Genomic DNA, 4,697 nt, shown 5'->3' with positions numbered 1-4,697 from the left:
TTTTTTTCTTTCTTTTTATTTTTATATTTTCTGTATTTAAAACATACAAAAACACACAGTCACACACACCTCCAAAACCAATAACTACTAGGGAACAGAAGGAGGAGAAATAAAGCTCAGGGGTTTGTTAGACTACACGAAGGCGAACCTTCCGGGAGGTCCCCATTTGCAAACACAGAAGCTGACCTTGATGCGATCGATGAGCAAAAAAGGACTTTTGGGAAGGCGTCTGGGGCTTGCAGAATTGGTGAGAAACCTGAAGATAAAGCCAGAAAAGGGCAGGCGAGCTACCTGAAATGTTCTGTGGGGCCAAAGCAGGAGTACAAAGAGGGGCCCGTATACTATTTGTTTAAATATGTATGAGTTACATATGAAACTAACAAACTATTGCATGAAATTTGCTATGTCCTCTGCCCTTGACAAATACGTCTTCAGAAAAGCAATAAAAAAGAGTGCAATAGTTACTGCCAAGCAACCATGGACAGCCCTCGCTCTGCCCTGTGGGTATGCAGACACCATGGAGTATGAATGAGAGCTTCTCCCCAGCTGACAGCTCCCTCCCCCACAAGACTCTTCTGAGGACTCGGGAAATGAACAAGTTCCAAATTTTCTTTCTCTCTGAGGTGTTGCGGGGGCTCTTTATTTCCCTGTTCAGCTGGTTGCTCAATGTAAGCCCCTTTGCCTCCATTCTTATCATTTCATAAACCACAGGGTTTCTCTTTACCCTACCAATTCAAGCATGGTGATGTCTGTCCACGAAGTGTCCCCAGCCACCCCCCGACCGCCACCCATTCCCTCCTTATATTCCTCTTTCAGGTTTCTCAAAAGAACCTTCCATTTCTCTTATCACTCCCTCTCTCACAGGCCCTAGGAAGGGCCTTGCCAGTGCACAAATGGATACGCCAAACCAAGTTTATTTACACTCTCCTTGCAATAAGCCATCCTTTGGTGATATTAGGTCCTAGTGGCAGGCACACCAATGGCAGGTAGTCTACACTCAGGAGTGCGATTGTGGAGAAGCCTTGGGTATAGCCTGAGGCCATGTGAACAGTGGATCTTGGGATTCTGGGTATACGGCATGGGGTGGGTGGGCTGCAAACTGGAATACCTCTTTGCCCCCTCCAGGAACAGGAAGAGGGATGCCCTGGAAGGAGGAGGAGGAAGCAGGAGACCAAGCCTGCCTGGTCACCAGAAGAGCCTGGTCAGGAAGGACCCGTCAAGGCCACTGCTGCCTCTGCTCTTGGTGGTAGGTCCAGGGAGAGGCCTTCTGATTGGCCACTCTTGGGCCTCCTGACAAGTCCGAGCTGGACTAGAGAGCAGGTAGAAGGAATATCGTGTGGCTGTAGTTGAGGGGCTGCGGGTGGGGTACTAGAAAATCTCTCCTGTCAAAACGATCAACAGTAGTGCAGGAATCCTCCAAATAGAGAAAGGAGGCTGTTAGAAAGTGAATGGAGCCTGGAAATTCACCTAGAAAGGAGCAAGATCATTTATTTATAAATAACCTACTTGTGCAAGTGAAGGGCACGGCCATAGCTATTCTTTGAGAAGATTGATTTGGTATCAATACGGCTAAAAGGGCCCCGGTTTGTGTTCAGGGCTATGGTCTGAGTGTTTGTGTCCTCCCAAAGCTCATATGCTGGAGTCCTAACACCCAACAATGACAGGAGGAAGAGATGGGGTCTTATAAAGGAGACCTAGAGAGACCTTTTGCCCTTTTCACCATAAAAGGACACAGAGAAGAGCTAAAATCCAGGAAAAGGACCATTAACAGAAGGTGACCGTGCTGGTGTCGAGATCCAGGATTTTCCAGCCTTCCAAACCGTGAGCAAAAACTTTGTGATGTTTACAAGCTATGTCATCTGTAGTAATTTGTTACAGCAGCTTGAAGGGACCAAGACAGTGCATAAGATAAATTGGAGATGGGAGCACAAGTTAGGAGCCTTCTGTACCTTGGAGTGACTGCTAGGGGTTACCTCTGAGCAGCGATCTAAAACAATGCCCCTCAGACTGCATTTGTGGGCTCGGACTCCAAGTAATTCCTTTCAACCTTCTGTGGGTAACGGAGTGACTGTCCTCCATCTGTTTGGACTGTGTGTGATGCTAGGTGACATAGTAGCTCTCTGCTTGCCTATAGCCAAGAAATTCATTTGGAGGCACAGAGGCAGACAGGCAGTTTGTGTCTGGAAGAATCACCCCGGGACTGAAGTAATGACACTGAGCCCCACTGTGTCTTGGACCACTTATTTATGAAGGATTATATGGGTCCCTCTGGGAATGTTCATGTCCCCCACACAGAATGCCGACAGGACCTAGTAACAAAGAATTTATGCATCAGAGTCCTTTCATAACAACTGATCTTATCTCTTGCATGTGCCTAAGTGTGGGAGGAGGCTAGGGAAAGAACCCCTTTTTTTCATATCTTAACTTGTGAGTTTAATGCCCAACTCTGGTTAAGTGCTTCTGAAAAATCAGAGCTGAAGCTTGCTGGGATTAGGGATTATGAACTGTCTCCCACATGACCCATTATTTCAGAAGCTCTTACTCGAGTGTTTAAATGCTTGTGCCTCCAGGCGGAACGATCCATGGCCTCTCGTACCTATTTTGTTCTCTGACGGTGGAAGCGATGATGATGTCTTATACCTTATTAATTTCTTCTGTCCTCTCACTCTTTCTCCGTTCTTCAATCTAAGGCTTCTCTTTCTTTTCCCTTTATCTTTCCTTTTGTTTCGAATCAGCCACCTTCTCAGACTATGCCATTTCTGTCAATAGGGCAATTATTATTTGTCTTATTCAAAATTGATACTAGGTGACATTACTGATGCTCCGTGTTCCTCACATTTTTGTCAGAGCCCTATCAATGTCGGCCGGCACGGCATCTACCGCATTCATTTCCTGCTGGCTTCTGCTATTGCTTGTCATTATCTATATTACGTCCAGAGGTTAACAGTCTCCCTCTTGAAAATTTCTCTTCGGTCAAATCTATATTGTTAGAAAATTAACATATTATTACTAAAACTATTTTAACATTTTCCAAGGAATTTCCTAGTCTTAATTATACATTCCAAATCCAAGCCATTTCAAGGCTCTTACTCTATCAGCTACCTACCTTCTTTTCATCTTATCCTCTATACCACAGTAGCTCGTTCCATAAGAGTTCCTGAAAATCTCAGGCATATATTTTTTTTACCTGGCTATCTTTGCTTAAGCTCTTCTACCTCCCTGAAATTGTCTCCCTTAGTCTCTACTCTTACCTAACGCTAGCTCATTCTTTAAAGTTTGTCTCGGATCTGACCTGTGCTTTGGAAGCTTTTCTGGTTGCCCAATTTATAATATTTTCTTCTCCTTTAATAACCTACAGGCGCTCACCCTCTCTACTGTTCTCTCGCTTTAATTTAATGATAGCTAGCCGTAATATTATTTCTCTATTAATAGAAATATCCTGTCTTCCAGCCAGATTATATATCCCTTGAGTACATAAACGTTCTCTTATACTTCTTTGACTTGAAACTCTCACAACAATTAATGAAAAGAATAACAGCAGTCTACAGCCATGCCACCCTGAACAAGCCTGATCCCATCTGATCTCAGAAGCTAAGCAGGGTTGGGCCTGGTTAGTACTTGGATGGGAGATCACCTAGGAAGACCAGGTGCTATAGGTATAAAATAATAATAAACAAACAAACAAAAAAGCAAAAAAACTAAGGGATTGTAAACTGACAAGGTCTTTGCAATCTGTGAGGTCAACCAAGGGTTGCCTTGCCTAAAAAAAAATTAAATAAAAAAAGAAAGCAAGCAAGAAAGAAAAGAATAACAGCAATATACAACATGCATGGAACTGTACTGAGTTTTATGTTCATGATCTCACTTGACTCCTTACCAATGAGTGAGGTAGCCATTGTTAATCTTTTCCCTTTACAAATAAAGGAGCTGAAGCTTAGAGAAAGAAACTTTTCTCTGGTCACAAAACTAGAAAGTTTTAAAGTCAGCATTTTAACTTTGTTTTTTCTTGCAGCAGAACCAAACCTCATAAACCCATTTTCTATTGAATGCCCAGTTTTTCACTCAGTGGGCTATATTTAGAGTTTTTAAAGGCCGATGAAATATAAATCTTTGTCCTTGTAACTTATTCATTGGTATGATAACTACAAATAGCTAAAGTGGCCCAAACCAGCCTACCTAAAATGGGCAAATTCCTGTGGAGGCACACAATGTTCTCAGAAAACCCAAGTGTAGCCAGCCATCATGCGGGATTAACAATGCTGCAAATTTCTTTCTACTCTTTACACTTAGAGATCAAGTCTATTCTCCTCCCCTGAACCCAAACTGGGCTTAGTGAGCTGCCTAATAGAATGGGACAGAAGAGAATGCAGGGCTAGTTGCCAGCCCAGGACCTTAACAAATGGATGGCTTCCATGTCCCCTCTCTCAGAAAACTTTCTGGGGGGATTCTGAGCCACTCTGAAACAAGTCTGACTAGTCTGAGACTATCATGCTGCAGAGGTCACACGTAGATGCTCAAATTGACAGTTCTAGCTGATCCCAGCCATCCTGTCTACTTCGCCAAAGGTACCAGACATAATCAGTAGAGCCATCATGAGCTCTCTAGAACTGTCTGTCTACCAGCTGAATACTAGTGAGTATCTTTAGTCAATGACATAGGAAGCAGAAGACCTACTCACTCAAGCTCTGCTTTAATTC

The 4,697-nt window shown here is 43.5% G+C and overlaps 1 non-coding gene across 1 annotated transcript; it reads left to right on the top strand.

Moving 5' to 3' along the window:
• Nucleotides 1-3,540: 3,540 nt before the first annotated feature.
• Nucleotides 3,541-3,659, top strand: LOC118605987. Its single transcript, XR_004952291.1, has one exon. It is a non-coding gene; the product is annotated as a 5S ribosomal RNA (ribosomal RNA).
• Nucleotides 3,660-4,697: the final 1,038 nt, after the last annotated feature.

This window comes from Rousettus aegyptiacus, unplaced genomic scaffold (assembly GCF_014176215.1).
Source record: "Rousettus aegyptiacus isolate mRouAeg1 unplaced genomic scaffold, mRouAeg1.p scaffold_m13_p_7, whole genome shotgun sequence".
Classification (NCBI taxonomy): domain Eukaryota; kingdom Metazoa; phylum Chordata; class Mammalia; order Chiroptera; family Pteropodidae; genus Rousettus; species Rousettus aegyptiacus.
The sequence above is the reverse complement of the archived record's forward strand: the minus strand, read 5'-3'. Positions and strand labels throughout refer to the sequence as shown.